Raw genomic sequence first — 19,424 nt, 5'->3', positions numbered from 1 at the left:
AGACACTGTGGAGCAGAAACAAGCCCCCCTGTTGTGCCCTCTCTGGATGTGTACGTGAGCCCCCAAAATGCAGGCCACGATTTTTGGAGAAATACTCAGTTGCAGTGACTGGAAGATCTTGGGTTTTTAGAGCCAGGCAGGCCTGTCGTTTCCCAGTTGAGGGATGCTGGCAGAGTTGTCTCATCCTCACTTTTCCTCTCTCTAAAATGGGGACATCTATCTCACCCGGTGCTTTGAGGGATACGTGCCACAGTGTGTGTAAAGCAGCTAGCCCGGCACGGTGGGGACAGAGAGAACTGCTGTGAGCGTAGGGCTCATCCACAGGGCTAGAGTCATCAGACAGGCATCCCCGGAAGAGGTGAGGTGAGCACAGCCTGAACCGTGTGGCAGATGGAGAAGAGGTGCAAGGCCTCCAGGGGGGCCCGGAGGGCAGTCTCCCTGGAGCGCCCACCATGGGCCAGGATAGATGGGCCTGCCTCGCTGCCCTGCTCCAGGGCCCTGCAGTCCCTGATCCAGGGGCTACTCCGCAGTCAACTGGAGCTTCTCTTCATCCCTGGAAACAATCCTTCCTAAGGCAGGGAAAGAGCAATTTAGATGCCCCACTTCCTGCCCCCTCTATCCAACCTCCCCAATCGACAGCTAATCAAGGCCACTGCTGAGACTCCAAAATATTCCTGGGAACGGCTTAGGGCCTCCCCACACCCTGACCTCCCACTCGCTTCTGACCTGAGCGTTGTCTCACTCTCATCTCTGCACCCACTCTTTGCATCTGTAGAAGGATCTTGGTTTCCCCAGCTTGAACTTAACACCTCTGACCACTCTGGCTCCTTCCCATCTTCTGGTTCTCTTTGCCTGACCCCAACCCCAACACCAGCCTAACCATAACAACAAAAAATAGCTACCATTTATTGACCTTCCATGACCAGGCACGTCTTCACATTAACTCATGTACACATCCAATAATCCTCTGAGGTTGGCACCACTGGTACCAGCCATTTAAGATGAGGAAATACATGCCACCCAGAGAAATTAAATCACCAGCCCAAGGACAACAAGAAGCTAGTGGTAAAGTCTCTGGAATCCCTAAAATCTGTGTATTCTAAACAAGCCCTGATACTGTGTGACCTTACTTGGCCTATGCGCCACACACCCACCCCACAGCCCGCAGCAGCACCAGGTCGTTCTCCACGGCCCCGCCCTCCTCCTGGCCTGGAGTCCTTCCTGAGACCCCACAGGTAGTTGTCCAGTGCTGCCTGCTTATCTCATCTCCCTATTCAGCAGCCAGGACACCCCCATCCCCAAAGGCCAGGCTACCTGGATGATGTGGGTGTTTGAAATGGACCAGCCACAGGTGATGGGAAGAAGATGGGCTGGGATAAGGGAACTCAAAGTATTTGAAGAATGTGGAGGCAGCCCTGGAGGGCGGCTTCCCCATCCTGGCCTTTCCTGACATATCACCACAGGGCTTACATAGTCAGTCAGATGTTCAGATAAGGCTTCAGCCCAGAAGCTCTCAAAATCATGTTCCTTAGGGTGGAGACCGAAAGCACGCCTGACTTTCTAGACAATCCTTCCCACTTACTTATCAGAGCAATTGTCAAGCCTCAGTACACTCAGCCGCAACAAATGGGTCAACTAGACAAGGTCAACATGGTAGGTGCTCAATAAATATCTGAATAAATGGGTGAACACCCTGAACTGTGAGTTCCGTGGGGACAGATGCCAGGTGTGCTTTGCCCATCAATGCACCCCCAACACCCAGCACTGCCCCACACAATCAGTTCCTCAGAGGACAGGGATTATTTTCGTCCACGGGTGAGTTGAGGAGGACCTGGGCTTTGGGGGTGGCAGAAAGAAGGAGCAGGTGAAGGAGGCTCTGTGATGGGTACTTGAAATATCAGGGGACCATTCTGTAAAATACGTGATTGTCTAACCACTATGCTGTACGTCTGAAACGAATACAGAATAATATTGAATGTACACAGTGGTTGAAAAATAAAAATAATAAATTCTGCCAGGAAAAAAGAAAAACCACTTATCAATCACATCTGTGATTTTCTATTCACCAAAAAAAAAAAAAAAAGAGGCTCTGGGAATGAAAACTTACAGACTAGATGATGAATTTGGTATGGAAGGTGGATAAAAGAGAGAGTCCACTGTGTCCCTGTGTTTATAGCCTGGGATACCAGAAGGCAAAGTAGGGAGCAGAGGGGATGCTGACTGGAAGGGGCACAGGCCCGGGCGAGGGCTCAGTGGAGGGCTGTCGGCAGGAGGAAAGGCATTCTAAGCCCGAGAGACTGGAGAATCATGGGAGGAAGTGTCTAGCAGGTAGCTGGCTGTCTAGGAGCCATCCTCCAGGGAGCCATCTGCAGAGTGATCATTGAGGCTGGTGGGGGGGGGGGGGTGAGAGGGGCAGCGCCTCACTGAGGAGCAGGTGGAGTGCCAAGGAGCTGGGCTTGTTTAGCCAGGAGATGAGCCACTTTCAGCTGACAGAAGGGCTTGCCATGTAGTGAGAGGTCTGGCATGACATAACTGGGGTCAGTCAACCAACTCCAGGGCTACAGAAATTCTAACTAAAGCTACAGGGACACCAGGACCACGGGAGCAAGCAGCGACTGTGGAGAGAGATCCAAGGGGGAGGAAGAGGGGCATTTGAAAGAAAGTCAAATCATAAAGGCCAAAAGCAGTATCAAGACAGATGAAGCCAAGAGTCCGGAAAGGGAAGAAAAGCCAGATGGGGAAATCAGAAGTGCAAGCAGGGAAGGTCTGGACGATGGTCTATGTGACAGGGGCTCCAACGGCCAGAGCAGGCATGTAGCCTCACGGGGAAGAACCAGGGCCAGGGAGATAAACCAAAGACATGCAGAGTTCAGCCCAGCAGCGAATACTTTCCGCGTCCAAAGATGTGAATTTCCCACCCCTGGAGGTAGCTGACCCAAGGCTGTAAGCTCCTTGGAAGGGACATGCAAAGTGCACTAAGCTTCACCTCGGCCCCTGAGCCAGAGACCCTTTCTGGTCCATCCCACCCCGAGAGACGAGTTCTCACCAGCCACCTGCCTCTCTTCACACGCCACCATTCATTGGTGCTCTGCATTGCCATATTCACCCGCTGTTTTCTTTCATTTATTAGGTTACAATCCCTCCCCATTTCATTATCCTTAACAAACTGTCCCAAAGCTTAGTGGCTGGAAAACAGCATTCGCTGTCTCATGATTCCTGTGCGTCCTCCCACTCAGGCCGCAATCGGGGTGTTGGCCAGGGCTGCAGCGTCCTCGAGGCTCCACTGGGAGGATGGGCTTCTTGGCTCACTCATGTGGTTGCTGGCAGGTTGGTCCGAGGCCTCAGTCCCTCAGGACTGCCAGTCAGAGGCCGCCCTCAGTTCCTTGCCACGGTCTCTCCATAGAGCCTCTCACAAGCGGCAGCTGCTTCATCAGAATGAGCAAGAGTGAGAGAGAGGGAGGAACAAATGGAAGCTACCTCACCAGCAGTGACAGCCCGTCACTGCGGCTGCATTCTGCTTCTTAGAAGGAAGCCACTAGGTCCAGCCCACACTCAAGAGCTGAGCTGGGAATGACACAAGGCTGTGACTACCAGGGGTCATGGCTGCCTCGTGCCTTCACCCACCCGTCCTGAATCTAGCTCCATGACAGCAGGAACCTTCTCTGCCTTGCTCAGCCCACTACCCCAGGGCCTGATGCATAGCACAGCACATGTTTAATATATATATACATATATATATATTTAAAATATATATAAAATATATATATATTTTTTTCTATATTGATTTTAGAGAGAGGAAAGGAGAGGAAGAGAGAGAGAGAGAAACATCAATGAGAGAGAACATTGGTTGGCCGCCTCCTGCATGCCCCGCACTGGAGATCCGGCCCACAACCTGGGCATGTGCCTTGACCGGGAATCGAACCAGCAACCTCTTGGTGCGTGGGCCGATGCTCAACCACTAAGCCACACCGGCCGGGTTCAGCATATATTTTTAAACAAATGAACAAGGTGAGCTATGAACTCCACGAGCTCTCAACACTGTACTACAGAATACATGTTTGTTGAATGAATAATCGAATGTCTCTTGGTGAACATGCTGCAGTCCCTAAATCACTACCTAAAACAATTTAGACTGGCCTAATGAGTCCCATGAAAAAAAGAGACTTTCCAGATGTAATTTACCGATACATCCTGCTTCCCAAACGTGTGTCGGTGAGGCCATCTTGAAGATGTTTAATAACTGGAGGATCCCTCTGGAGGGCCCATCGCCCAGTCGAGAAAGGGATAGAAGGCAGACTGTTATCCACTGGCCAGGTTGTGGCAGGGGCTTCAGAGAGTTTAAATTTGCATAACTGTTTCCCCTTGACTGGCTCCCCTCCCTGCTAAGGCTGGTGTCCTGGAGATGCCTTTCCCAGTGACAAGTATATTGTCAACTCCAGGCCTGCTGATTGGCAGGCCTGTTAAATCACAAAGAAGAGCGGCTTGGGGACTGGAGGAGGCGGCTGGTAAGAACATGTTCTCCCCTTCTCCACCCCACCCCTACCACGGCTGTTAATTGCGAAGGGAAGCCTCGCTAAATCATATTGAAAACAGATGAACAACTCGAGCTGTGTTTATTAAAATAAATAAATAAATAACAAATGGCATGATGCCAGCTCGGAGGAGCTTCGCTGTAATCAGTGTGTTTATTTCACCCCCACCCCACCAAAAAAAAGCCTATCTGGGCTTCTCTTAAGCCTGATAAATTCATTATGCTAGGTTTCAGCCTTCGTAGAACTGAGGCTTTTCTACGTGTTAATTTATTTTAGTAAATAATTATTGTTTGGCTGAGGGAATGCATGTCTGTATAACTTAATAATTGGGAGGGTTATTACATGTGATTAATAGGAATCATAACCGAGCACTGAGAATATAATAAAGAGGGTCGCTGGGGAGATGGGAAAGATTCTTCATCCCCAGACTGGGACACGTTGATTTAGGCAGAGGGTGCTGCGGATGAGGCTGCGTCTCGCCAAACAGGCTTCCTCTCGCCTAGGGTCCCAGGGCGCCTAAAAATGTAGCAGTCCTGCTGCCTCAAAGACACCAGTGAGCTAGGCCAGGCCCACTGCTCCTGTGAACACGGCACGCTTAGAAGCCGCAGACAGGTGAAAGCTTCAAGATGCATGAACTCATTCCACAAATATATTCAATTTGCACCTAATATACACCAGTCATGCAAGGCACTGAGCAGACAACAATGCCCAAACAGGCAAAACTCCCCGTAGACAGAAATCCAGATGGTATAAAGCAAGGAGTGCTATGAAGACACGCAAAGCAGGACAAGAGGGCAAGGTGGCAGAGAGGGCTCTCTAAGGTGGTGACCTTTAAGGTGACCTGCACAATGCCTGGGGGAAAGGCACTCCAGGCACAGGTAACAGCACAGCACCTGCAAAGGCCCTGAGGTCCAAGCATGTTGGAATGTTGGACAAGGCAAAACAAACAAAAGGTCACTATAGTAAGCCCCGGAGGGGATGCAGAGGGAGACAGAGGGAGAGGCGAGGATGGGCAGCTGGTTCGTGTGGTGCCTAGAAGACTGCTGTGAGGACTCTGGGTTTATTCTGAGTACTTAGGAAACTAGTAAGAAATTTTCTGGTTAATCAAAAGCAAGGGGAGGCTCGAGCTGAGGCCGACCACATGGTCTCAAAAGAGGCAGTCTGTCTTCAGGGAATTCCTTCTAGGCTTTTCTGCCCTCTCTACTCCACTTGATACCCTTCCCACTGCCCACCCCCCTGAGGCCTCCAGCTGTCTCTCATTCCCACTGCTCATTTGGTCACCGTCTCATCAGCAGATAATCCTGAAGGTAGGGGGTGGAGCACCATGTTGGTCAGCCCGGTGAACACAACCAGCAGGCAGCCAGCGTTGGTAGAGACAGTACCAGATGTGGGATCAGAGGAGATGTGTGTGGCCTTGCACAAGTTACTTAACCTCTCTAGACTGCCTTTGTCTTTTTTTCTTTTTTCTTTATTGATTTTAGAGAGAAAGAGATAGAAACATCGATGAGAGCGAACATCAATTGGTCACTTCCTGCATGTCCCCCACTGGGAATTGGGCCCACAACCTGGGCATGTGCCCTGACTGGGAATCAAACCGGTGACCTCTTGGTGCATGGGTCTAGGCTCAACTACTGAGCCGCACCAGCTGGGCAGCTGCCTTTGTCTTTAAATGGCAACTGCAATAACTGCTCTGCAAAGTTGGTGTACTGGTGAGGATCCCGCGTGCCGGGGCCTCAGGTAAACTGAAGCTTGTCAGTTGCTTGTGCCAAGCTGATTATAATCATTAAACCCTGAGCTCACCTATAGGCTCTCACCCTTGCAGCTACGTACCTGCATAAACACCACCCTTCCTGACGCCCTTAGGTGCTGGCCCCAGAGCTGGCTCACCTCAGATGATCAGCTGATCCATGCCATGAGAAGCATGGGAATCACTCAGTCAGTCATCGAACATTTGTCTAGAGGTTCTCTGAGCCAGGCCCTGAGTGAACTAGATAGACCTGCCCCCGCCTATGGGAACTCACTCAAACAATATTACTTTAAAGCTGTGGCCAGTTTACCAGCACTCCGGGAGCTATGGAGGCCATCCGAGGCATCAGGGCTGGCTAGGGTTCCTCTGGGGAAATGTCTGTGCCTCTCTTGAAGACTATGTTTTGTGGAGTTTTCCATGGGCCAAATCCCCTTTCTCCATAGAAGTGGTCACCCCTGCAGCCTGGTGGTAGACAGCAAGCCAGGCGACCGGAGGTTCTGTCCTGGCTCCATCATGCCAGGTCAGCTTATAACTTTGCGCACATCCCTTCTGCTGTCTGGGCCTCCGGGTTCCCCGTTCGTCACAGAAAGGGCTGCGGAAGCCAAGCCTTCTTACAACCTTTAGTTGAACTAGAACCACCCCCATGACTTTGGCCCTACACACACCTTCCACCTTCAAATACCTTAATTTTATTTAAGTACTTATACATGAGCTGGGAAATGTTCCAAGGGCTTATATGCATTAACTCGTTTAACCACCTACACACCCTTATGGAGCGGCCTCTGCTCTTACCCAGCAGCACAGTGAGTATTTGCCCACCGTCAGCTGGGAATGCCACTCGGGCAAGCTGGCTTCAGAGTCCACCCTCTTAACTTTTAGACTATGCTACTTGTCTTAATATTTTTCTTTAAGCCAATTCACTTTCTTGTGCCAATTTATTTTTTAAACACTTTGTGTGATGGCCATCAATTGAAAACCTGTATAACTTGCCATAAACAGAAGACATTAAAATGCATGCGTATTAAATGTAAAACTCAGTATTTCTCCATGTGACCCTCAACATCATCTCTCAGACCACCAGTGGACACTCAGGGACCCCAGGAGGGGATACGCTAATGGCATTCCAGCCCCATTGCTCTGTGACTCTCTTCTTCCAGGTACCTGTAGGTTTTCCAGGGAGGAGCTAGGGAGCAGACAGCCTCCCACCTCTCTGGCTCTCCTCTCCCACCCACAGTAGTGCCCCTCAGCCACACATGCTGTGAGGGCTTTCAGTGAATTCAGCTGCTCCCAGCCTGGGGCTTGCTCCCCTGTGGGTGAAGCGTCTACTCGGGCTGGGGACACCCCAGCCTAAGGCCCTCTTTGCAATCTGCTTTCTCTAAAAACAACCCACTGGAGGTGTGTCCAACCTCCTGCCAGAGCAATGGACAATCCTCCATTATCCCTGGCCCACAGGACACCTGCAGGGAGTGGGGGAGGGGGTGCTGGCCTCAGTGCTGGGCCTGTGCCAGAGAGGCATTCTCAGGATAACGGGCACTAATCACCCTCTGCTGCCGTGGCACTTTGCAGACTAGTTCCTCCCACCACCCATCCCGCTGCCCCTACACCAGGTCTTCATAAATCCAAGGGTGTTCTTGCATTGACAGTGGGAAAGAGGAAAAACTGATGACCCAGGACACAATAGCCCTGAACAGTTTTCTTTAACTTGAAATACAGATTCACTTGGGGAAGATGTCATTGTTTGGGGAACCAAATTCTATGCATGCCGGTGAGCAGCAGGCTGGCTGCTTGAGCTGCCTGGTTGGCCATAGTTGAGAGGGCAAAGGTGAGCCACAGGTACACGAGAAATTGACTTGGAACCCCACACAGATAAAAGTTTGAATCCTGCCCTGGCCGGTTTGGCTCAGCGGTTAGAGCGTCAGCCTGCGGTCCACTGAGACCCGGGTTCGGTTCCCGCTAAGGGCATGTACCTTGGCTGCAGTTTGTCCCCGGCCCTGGTTGGGTCGTGTGGGTGGCGGCCACTCGATGTGTCCCTTTCACATCGATGTTTCTCTCTCTTCCTCTCTCTCCTTCCCGCTCTATCTGAGTAAAAAATGGAAAAATGTCCTCGGGTGAGGATTAAAAAAAAAAAAAAAAAAAAAAAAAAAAAAAAAAGTTTGAATCCTGTCTCTACCTCCTGGGCATGTGTGTGTGAACATGGCCAGTCATGTGTCCTCTTCTGGCCTCCATGTCATCATCTTTAAAATGCAGCCGGTATCCTGGGCCTGCCCAGCACAAAGGATCATGTTTGGGACTGACTGAGCTGGTGGCTCTGAATGTGTCCCGGAGGCAACAAAACTCCCTGTGAATATGGAAGTTTGAGATGGCGAGGAGTTGACCACCATCACCTGGTGACACCAAAACTAGTGCCGGGGCAAGGGCGGTTGGTTTCAGGTTTGTCCTCTGAAAACGAGAACATGACCTCGCCCACCTCTGCAGCCATAGTAATTTGTCAAATGAGGCATCATTTAACTTGTACGATGACCAGACTCTCAGGAGGGCAGGATGCCAATGAAGTGAAATCTTGGCTTAAGCAGGGTTGAAAGTATTTTCAAACTCCTTATTTTGTTCTAGAATTAAATAGGTGTGATTCCTGTTGTAACTAGATTACAAAGTGAAATTTAACATGAGGCTTGGGGAGGGGACAACTTGATTTCAGTTGGACGTTCCAATAGACGGCAGATACTTGGGTTCCGTTTAGGTTGCACCCGGAAGGGCTGTTGGCCCTCGTCTGGGTTTGGAGTCTGTTACATGTAGGGTCCCCTGACCTTTTGTCATGGGGTTTGGCCGAACAAGTGACATTCATCATACTGTGCTTTTCCAGTATGTCTGTAAGTCAGAATTAATTTGATAGATGACATTCAGATCGTCCATGACTGCTAAGAGAATGAGCTGGCAGAACGGTGTCCCAGACACACAGAGGGAGCTTCCACACACCGCGCCATTCAGTCACTCATTCATTCATTCAACACACGTGCATTCAACTCCCCCGTGCCAGACCCTCTCCCTAATGCTGGGAAAACGAAGGTATGACTTAGTCTCTGACCTCAAGAAGCTCATAGTCAAGTAAGAAACACGCCTGTAGAGAAACACATTACAATGTAGCATGTCAAGATCTATGGGGAAACATTCAGGAGATGTACAGCATCAAGTGACAACGTCAAGATGGATCTGTAGATTTAACAACCACGAAGATCTACTAAGTAAATTAGGTCCCCCAACCCACACCTCTTCCTTGAAAGGGTCACTGAGCACTAGCTGGCAGGTGCAGGACAGCCCTCCAAACCAAACCCCCACCTGACACCAGAGACAAGGGCGATGTGGGAGGAAGAGCACTGGACTGGGAGCCAACCTCTCCCTCTCACTCGCTGCCCGTCACCTGAGCCTCGAAGCTGCAGCAGCATCTCGTCTGGTAGCATGGGAACATTGAGACCGCCCTCGCAGGGGGGCTGTGAAGGCTGGATGAGGGAAGTGAGGACGCAGGGGAAAGGTTAGGCATCTGTCTGCATTTTCACAGGCGAGGGCACGGAGGTTCGGAGGGGTGAGGCGATTTCAGCAGGACATCAGCAAATGGAGCAGAACTAGAATCCCTGTCTCCCCGGTCGGGGCTCTTCCTATAACCCATGCCTGCCAACACGTAAGGAGCTTTGATTATTTCATGGTGCACATCTTGTCTCCCCAGCTCGTTTCTCTGGGACAAGGATTATGTGCTCTCCGTGGTTCTTGGGACTTAATAACAGCAGCACATACATTCGGAGCCAGTACAGTATGCAGGGCTTTGTTCTGAGGGATTTTCCTACACTAACTCTTTCCATTGGCACACCAAGTCTATGCAAGTATTCTACTGCCATCTCCATTATTACAGATGAGGAAACGCAGGCACAAGTTAAGAGACCGACCCAAGATCAACCAGCCAGGCTGATGGTATTTCTTTACCAACACAGGCAGTCTCACCGGACAGCGCTGCTTGAGTCGCCATGAGCAGCTGTCACACAGGACCCCGGCACAGTGCTTGTGCCTGCCAGAAACTCAGTCTGCCGTGGTTCTCTTGACCTGGAGAAGATCCCGTGATAAAATAACTTGCCACCGTGCAGCCGCCCTGGTGCCGGCTTCCTGCCGTCGGGATGGTATGGAAGCACTCCCGTCCTTTCTTCCTACACAAAGGAAATCTGTCCTGAAATATGAGGAACAGTTACAAAGGGACATGAACCAAGAGAAATCTTCCACCTTGCCGAGAGTCAAAAACCACAAATGAGAATTAGATACTCTTTTCACCTATCAAACTGGGGAAGATGTTTTGAATGATCATGTCTAATGCTGGCGGATGGGGTGTGAAACAGGCACTCCTACACCTTGCTACACTGTGAGCACTGATGGTACTTCTCTGGAAAGCAATTAGGCCACACACAGTGGATTCTTGTTATTCCCAGTAGCTACATTTTTATGAAGTCACCACGAACACTGAATTAGTGAACACTGAACCACCGCTCCCAGGGGAAATACAGGGTGACGTTACTGCCGGCCTCTGGTCACAACATTTTTGTCAATCGATCAATGCATACCTTGTTTTAGGTGTGCTTCTGTTTAAAGACACCTTGCCTAATCTGCTGTATCTTGTTGATTCATTAACATTGAACTCAAGGTCAACAGCACTATACCTCAGGCCTGAATAAAGCTCATCAAACACATATTTTCTTTGTAAGACACATCACTGCGCTCTTGTCCTTAGAAACACTAGACAGCACTTTCAGTGCGTTTGGGGACATTTTAAACAAAATCACACACACGCAAAAACAAAAAAATGCAAAAAAAAAAAAAAAAAGTGGCCTTAGTAGACCTGGAAAGGACACCTACTGCAAGTCTGACTGAGACAAGGCAGATCACTGCCTTGCTCCACCTCGGCTGGGAACACGCGTGACAGGTGACTTAAACGTTTCCACTCTGCATATGCAAGTGAATGACCATGAGAACCCAGTGAATACTGATTTCGAGGTTATACATGCATTTTAGAAAGTAGGGGAATTTGCAAATACAGAATCCCCAAGAATGGGGATCAAATGTATCTATGAAGAACTTAACTGCTCACACACGTTGAAAGGGACAGACGACACAAATCTAGACTTGATTTCCCAAGCACCTTTGGAAATGGGTCCTTTCAGGTGAAGAAGATCCATGTGAGCCCCAGAATGGGGGCTTGACTGGTGAGAACCACTGTTTCAGGCTGAGAACAGCAGCTAGGAGAGTTAAAGGCCTCTCCACTCGGATTTGGGGACAGGGAACAACACAAAGCCAGGCACAGGGTTCAGTCGCCTCACAGACACAAGGCTCTGTCCTCAGGTAGAGAGTTTTCACCAAAGCTTCCGCCCCTCTCAAGTGTGTGCTGAACTCATGGTCCTGGGGATGGCCTGGAAGTCAAGCCCCTTCTCCCACTCTGACTTACCTCCTGCCCCTCTCCCCATCTCTGACTGGTTTCTATCACATTGTTATCTGAAATTCAAATTCAACTGGATGTTCTGGGAGTTTTCCCTTTCAATCTGGTGCCGCTACACATTTTACAGACAAGGAGACTGGGGCTCAATGACTTAAGGGATTCCCCCAAGGACACACACCAGTGGGAGAGCCAGGACTAGCCTCATTTTTTTTTTTTTTAAAGTTCTCCATCTTTTTTTTTTCTTTATTGATTTTAGAGAGAGAGAAGGAGAGAGAGAGAAACATTGATGAGAGAGAACATTGATTGGCTGCTTCCTGCATGCCCCCCACTGGGGATCAGGCCCACCACCTGGGCATGTGCCCTGACCGGGGATCGAACCGGCGACCTCTTGGCTCATGGGGCGACGCTCAACCACTGAGCCACACCGGCCGGGCTAGCCTCATTTGATGTCCAACAAGTAGCTAACTCCTCTCTCAAAGACCCTGCCTGCATGGCTGTCTAAATCCATGCACTCTGAGCATTAACTTGTAGTTGAAATGTCCCCTTGTCCTCCAGCAAGGAAGCAGTTTCCGTGTCTATATTTAGTCATTTGTAATAACTTTTTCAATTATAAAAATATATACCTGCAACATATTCATAATGGAATGCTATATACCAGTGAAAAGGAACAGGCTTCTGCTACACATAACAATACAACAGAATGGTCAGTTTTTATGTATTTATACACATCAACTTGAAGAAATAATATTGAATAACAGTCCAGAGACAAAAGAGAATATCCTGTATAATTCTATATCTATGAAGTTCGAAATTAGACGAAAGTAATCTATGGTAATTGAATATTGGTTCCTAGGGGGTAGTTGGGGGAGATGGGGAGGTTACTGGGTAGGGACATGAGGGAAGTTTTTTGAATTTTGATAATGTATATCTTAATCTGGGTTATACATGTGTATAAATATACAAATCCAAATTGTTTGCTTAAGATTTGCATAATTTTCCATTTGTATATTATACTTCAATGAAAAACTAAAAAGAAACAATAAAATTAATATGCTCATTGTAAAAGATGAACAAAGTACGTAGGCAAGCATTAAAATCAACAAAACCATCTGTATGCCCACCACTGGGAGATATCATAACTAATAACTTGAAGTGTGACCTTCCTGATCTTTTCCCGGTAGCATTAACTTTTCATGAGCATTTCCTGAGAAAGGAATCCAGGACCTGGTACCAATCACTGGAGATGCTAATTTACTGAGGAGTCTGAATTTCCTGGACATATCTTCCACTTACCCAGAAAGCAGACACAACTAGATTTAATTTGACCACTTTTAGAAGAGCATGGTACAATTAAAGGCAAATAAATGGAATTAAAATCAAATTGAATACAGCCTTTCAATGATGTGACTTAGAATTTGATTTTAAATACAGTAATGAATATAAAATTAAAGCTTAGCGTAGAAAGCTGAAAAGGCCTCTGGAGCCTCCTGGGGCCCAGAGCGCCACCTACTGATAGTGGTCTGCAATGACACCCACCACCCCATCTAAGAGCACGGCCTTCCTACATAAGGTGCAAATGAGATACCTCCTTTTACTTTTATTATTTTTTAAAACATAGGTTTGTTGTTGTTGTTTTGTTTTTGTTTTTTTTTACTTTTTTTCTTTATTGAATTTAGAGAGTAAGAAAGGGAGAGGGAAAAGGAGAGGGAGATAGAAACATCAATAAAAAAAAACATCAATTGGTCGCCTCCTGCATGCCCTGGGGATCAGGTCTACAACCTGGGCATGTGTCTTGACTGGGAATCAAAACAGCAACCTCTCGGTGCATGGGTCGATGCTCAACCACTGAGCCACACCAGCTGGGCAATACCTCCTTTTATTATATGGGTTTATATATCTCTCAAGAGCTTCCCAGACATTTTTCTTCCCTAGGGCATTACACAGATGCTAGCACATAGATAGAGTAACAAAAAGTGGTTGAGTGAACGAACAAATGAATGAATGGACAAAAGTATGGAAGGGCATTCTTGTGTGTCATTGTGAAATGAGGGAATAATCTCTGCCCAGCCCATCTCTTTTTTCTTTTGTCTTGTTTTTTAATAAAAATAATGATTTAATATACATGCACATAGTGAAATGATTATTGGTCAAGCTCATTAATATATCATCTCCGTACATAGTTACTTTTCTGGAATGAGATCCCCTGAATTCTACTTTCTTACCATATTTCCAGTATTCAATAGTGTTATTAAGAATTGCCATCATGCCCGGCTGGTGTGGCTCAGTGGTTGAGCATTGACCCATGCACTAAGAGGTTGCCGGTTTGATTCCCGGTCAGGACACATGCCCAGGTTGTGGGCTGGATCTCCAGTGGGGGCATGCAGGAGGTAGCCAGTCAATGTTCTCTCTCATCGATGTTTCTGTCTCCCTATTCTTCCTCTCTCTTCCTCTCTCTCTAAAATCAATAAAGAAAAAAAAAATTTTTTTTAATGAAGTACAAATTGGTTTGTAGACTGACAAACCTCATGGGGAAGGGGGGGACAGATAAACCAAAGAACTTATATACGTAATCAATGGACACAGACAACAGTGTGGGGAAAAGCAGGAGGGGGGTGGGAATGGGGAAGAGAGGGTCAATAGGGGAAAGAAGAGGGACATCTATAATACATTCAACAATAAAAATAAGTTAAAAAAAAAAAAAAAAGATAATGCCTGAGAAAACACTTTGTAAACTAAAGCACTAGGCCCAAGTTAAGGTGTGGCTACTAATAAAACCCCAAATGAACATCGTGTCCCGGTTGTAACCTGAGCAAGCTCAGAAACTACAGGGAATGTCACCTGCATTGATCTGGGCCCAGCTTCTACTTATGGAATTCGACCCCATTTTAGCAGCTGCATCACAATGTTACTTCACATTGCATTTATAGCCCACTGACACTTACTCCCTCCTAGCTTTTAAAAATATGGACTACACCCCTTCATGTATCACCTACACTTTGGACAATTGACTTTTTGAACCTAAATGTAGACTTTGTATTATATTTGCACTAGGTAAATTTAATCTTATTGCTCTGGTCCATCTATATAGGATATTGAACTATTTTAATACTTCTTTAGCCATTCCATTTGTTCTCTCCCTGATGACTTGATGACAGCCATGCATTTGAACAGTGTACAATCTATCCATCCATTCATTCATTCAGTACACATTTACTGAGCACCTACTGTTTCCTAGACACCGTGTCAGGAGCCAGGAGACACAGAGGGCATATCTGACAGAGGGTGGCCAGTGCTGTTGTAGAGGTCTGCCCTGGCCGCTATGGCCTTAGAGAGCAAGGTATTCCTAATGCTATCAGCAGCCATGGGAAGGTGTTCCAGTCTGAGATGTGGCAGAGGCCAATAGCCATTCTCCTCTTCTTCCTGAGTTTACCACTGGACTGTATTTTCCAGCCCTGATGATTCCCAGTGCTTCCACATTAATGACCAGGGCTTTCTTCCTGGGCAGATGAAGGAAAAAAGTCCTTTGTGACAGGTCTCTCATGATTTCCTCTGCCTTCCAAGAACAGAAACTGCAGGTGGCAAACACTGGCCTGTTCTTCTCTGTCTAACCTCATCACCCCACCCTCATCCCTTTGCCAGCACGTACATTCATTCTGCAAATGTCAGTGGAGTTCCTACTGTACTACGACGAGCTCCACTGCCTCTCTTAAGTCCTCTCTGAGTTCAAACTCTCCACAATGGGGAGCAGGTACCTTCTTCATGTGGGTGGATCCCCTTCCCGAACCCTTTCATCCCAGCCAAGATCAAGGTCTGAGCCGCTGCATCCCCACACCCTGGTTTCGTACTCTCAGGCACGATGTAAAGGTGCCAAGGGAGGGAGAGCAAGGAGTCAAAACACACCTGATCCTCTTGGTCTCATTGGCAGAGCACTATAATGAGAAAAACCTGGACTGCAAGTAAAGACACACACTCAAGTCCCAGATCTGCAACCAACCAACTTTGTGACTTTAGATATGTCCCTCTGGGGTGTTATAAAACAAGCTGAATAGAGCAGAAGAGCTTTGCGTTCCCATTCACCTCTTTTTTTTTAGGTTCAAATTAAGAGAGCTTTATTAGCCACGTGGTGACTGTCCCATCCTACACAGAGGAGAGAGCAGCTCCCATTCACCTCTTAATATTCTGATTCTTTCCATGCTAATCCCTAATTCCTGGATGAACCTCCCACTCTCTTGTAATTTAGCTTTACAGAGGAATCAAGAATTTTACAAAAAGAGGCAGAAGGAAGGGAAGAGTTTACCAGCCTTCCTCATAATGAAATATCTGCTGGCAATAAGCAGCCCGAAGCTGGTAAACAATTGCTAAGAATTACAACTTCAGAGAATCCTGAGTCGCCCTTGCCTGTAACCTGATTCCTGTTAGGCTCAGCCTAATCTTCAGTCCAGGCTCAAGCTCTGTACTAATTGTCAAGACCGCCTTGAATTTTTCACGAATGGTTTGGGAGATATTCTTTGTAGATGTATTCATCCTTTCACGTCTTCAGGAACTCTTAGTAATAAGCCATTTGGATAGGCGAGTCCCTTCGCTTTTGTGGGCCTTCATTTCTTGACCTGAACATAAGGCAGTTCCTCCAGCTCTAGAATATCTTTGTCTCTGCGATTGCAGGTGCCTCAGCCTGATATTCCACATGCAGCTCACAACCATCAGCAAACCCCGTAAACAAAAAAATAAAAAAAGGAGGATGCCATTCGACGATTAAATGCAGAAGAATCATGCAATTAGCGGAGGCCGTTGATCACACAACATGTGAGTCTAATTGCTGCACAGGCAAATGTTTGCTAAATTGAATAAATGTGGGTGTGCAGTCACTCTCATACACAGATTAAGTTGTGAAATTAAGGAAAATACAGAAGTTAATTATAAGATGGGAGTGATACACATAGGGTTTGTGCACTAGGCCGATTAAAATTATTAACCGAGTAATCATCTCACATCCAAAGTGGAATGTTACAGGCATTCCAGGCCCATAGTCTGCCTACTGTGAAATGAAGTTACCACGTCTCATAAGACATGTAGAACATGTTTTATTTTTATATAGCACTTGTTGCCTGTGGAATGCCAGCACTTGGGGCTGGTTATATTGGCTCACCAATGTGCCCAGTGCACATTGCCAAAGTGTGCAAGGCTTTGTGTTCTGGTGTAGAGAGGCAATACTGGGTCCTAATCCTTCTTAGGCACTCCTGAACCTGCTACAAATGACAAATCCATTAGCCCATGAAGTAGCTCTTATGTGAGGTCACCTACCGGCCTTCCATGGAGAGGTCAAAAGGAGTCCTGGAGAGGTAGTCACAGTGAAAACCTAGGCTCTGGAGGCACACGGTTTGGATTTGAATCCTCGGTCCATTGCTAATTTTTTGACAAGTTGTTCAGCTTATGGTGCCCTGGTTTCCTCATTTTTGTCCTGGGGGCAATAATATCACCTATCTCTTAGAGTGGTTGCAAGGATTAAAGGAATTATTACCTACAAAAGCACAAAGAATACTGTCTGGCACATAGTAAACACTCAATAAGACTTATTTATTGCTTTCTGATTTTCCCAGTCTGTTAGTTTGTTCATCAATCACGTAAGGGTCCACTATGTGCATGGTAGTAGGCTACTGAAAAAGACCATGGTGGGGGACACATACACATGCACATAGAGGTTCCATCCTCATATTAGGATTAGGGAGGAAATACTGACACAAACAGCTGCAGCGAAGCAACATGGGAGATGCACTGTTTGTGCTACACAAGGCTCAAGGCGGGGCATCATTCCTGCAAAGCAACTAGAGGAAGCTTCGTTGAAGACAGGTCACCTCAGCTAGAGCAGGATGAAATTTTAACAGAGGGGAGGCTGGGTGGAAAGATGTGTAACATTCTAGGCAGCGGACAGTTCATGGGCAAAGATGCTGAAGTAAGACAAGCCAAGGCAACACCAAGCGCTTGCAGGAAGTGACTGTAAGGCTGGAAAGCAGCTCCGAGGTCAATCCTGGCTAGTACGGGGAAGGGCGGGGAGTGGAGGAGCATCTTGATGTCAAGCCCTGAGTAGACTTTATCCTGTGAGCCAGAGTCCATTTTAAATGAACCATTTTAGGACAAAGCAGTGTTAAAGGAAGACGAGTCTGGCAGGGTAAGCAGGAAGGATGGGAAAGAAAAAGACTGGTGGCAGTGTGGGCAGGTTCAAGTGTGCAGTACAAGGGTGAGAATGAAAAGAAATGCAAGGGACATTGGAAGGAAAAACTGACAGGACTCAGTGACCAAGAGGATGTGCAGGGGCTTGCTAGTCAACCACAGATTCTGATTCCTAGTTACCCAGCACAGTCTCCAAACAAAGCTCTACCAGTAGGCAGCACAGAAGTTCTGAGCACGAGCTGGAGAGTCAGACAGCAAGGGGTCCCTGCCATGCTATTTGCTGGCAGTATTACCCTCAGCCAGCTTTAATCTCCCAGAGCTTTCCTCATTTGAAAAACAGGAATAAAAACGTACTTCCCAGGAATGCGGTGAAGATTAAATGAGAGAATAGTGATAATGATGGAAAACGCGTGCATAGGGAGCTCTCAGTAAAAATGCTGGGGGAAAAGCAAAACACCAGTGCCCCCAGATAGGGAATAATAAATATATATATAAATAAATAATCTGCACCCACATTCTCCTGAACATGATTTATTAATGTTTTGATGATTCAGACGCTCTTTCCAGATCTTGCACGAACACCAGCATCACCAATGTACGGTCACTATGTTAAGCCCCACAAAAGCACTGCTTGGCACATATTTGGGTCCGATTAAAAACAAACCAGCTCACTGTATTGATTTGAGCCAGAAGGAGAGAGAGCCATAAGGAACAATCCCTGATCCTACTGATGGAATTGGAGCATGAATTTGGGAACATTTCTCCTGTATTTCCATCAAGATCCCCATCATTTTCCTTCTCACCTCAGGCAATGCCAGCTTTCCATGTGCCTCTCCCGATTTCCTGTGACAAAAGGTGGTGGAGATGATCCCAGGGGCTGCTGAACAGCAGCTGGTGTGTGTGAACTTCAAAGGCCTGTTGACACAGCTACACGGCACTGAGGCAGGGGCTGGGGGCAGGCCTGTCTGAAATGCTTAAGCCACACCTTGAAAGCAGCAGAACCAGCTACAGGGAGACCCATAAACCATCCCAGCTTTTGGAGCACTGTTATTTAGGCAACAAAAATGCAACCTGCAAAAGCAAATCAAATGGGCCACTGGAGTTTGGAAATTAGAGAACTGAATCTTGGCCTGATCCATTTCCCATCACTGCAGAGTTCTTATTGCAGGAAAAGTTACCCTTCAGCCAAACTGTGTTAATTTTCAAACATACCCAAGACCTCTGAGACAAACATTTAGGGGTCCAGAAAGACAAAAAGACAGCATGCTGGGAAGCAGGGGACTGACCACAGTCTGTCAAATTTCAAAACCTGTGCTTTTGTCCAGTTTCCAAGGGAAGCTCAGCATCAGCATAAAATTATGCAACGTTGGGAGATTCAAGTAATCAGGTTGCTCTCCCATATCACAAGAGAGACAACTGCAGCTCAGAGGAGTTGAATGACTTATCTAAGATCACATAGCACATGACAGCTTCTGCTGTGGAAATCTATAAGCTGACAAGAGACTTGATC

The 19,424-nt window shown here is 47.3% G+C and overlaps 1 long non-coding RNA gene across 2 annotated transcripts in view; it reads right to left on the bottom strand.

Annotated features, from left to right (window-relative positions):
* Window positions 1-18,905, bottom strand: part of LOC118628393 — a 40,301-nt gene extending 21,396 nt beyond the window's left edge. For both annotated transcript variants that reach the window (XR_004959286.1, XR_004959287.1), the window contains exons 1-2: window positions 18,718-18,905; window positions 17,048-17,204 (exon numbers count right to left, since the gene is read on the bottom strand). This is a non-coding gene — a long non-coding RNA (uncharacterized LOC118628393). The remainder of the gene's footprint in view (window positions 1-17,047; window positions 17,205-18,717) is intronic.
* Between the last annotated feature and the right edge of the window lie 519 nt (window positions 18,906-19,424).

Source organism: Molossus molossus, unplaced genomic scaffold (assembly GCF_014108415.1).
Source record: "Molossus molossus isolate mMolMol1 unplaced genomic scaffold, mMolMol1.p scaffold_m16_p_13, whole genome shotgun sequence".
In the NCBI taxonomy this organism is placed as follows: Eukaryota; Metazoa; Chordata; class Mammalia; order Chiroptera; family Molossidae; genus Molossus; species Molossus molossus.
Note: the sequence above shows the minus strand (reverse complement) of the source record. Positions and strands in the feature narration are given on the sequence as shown.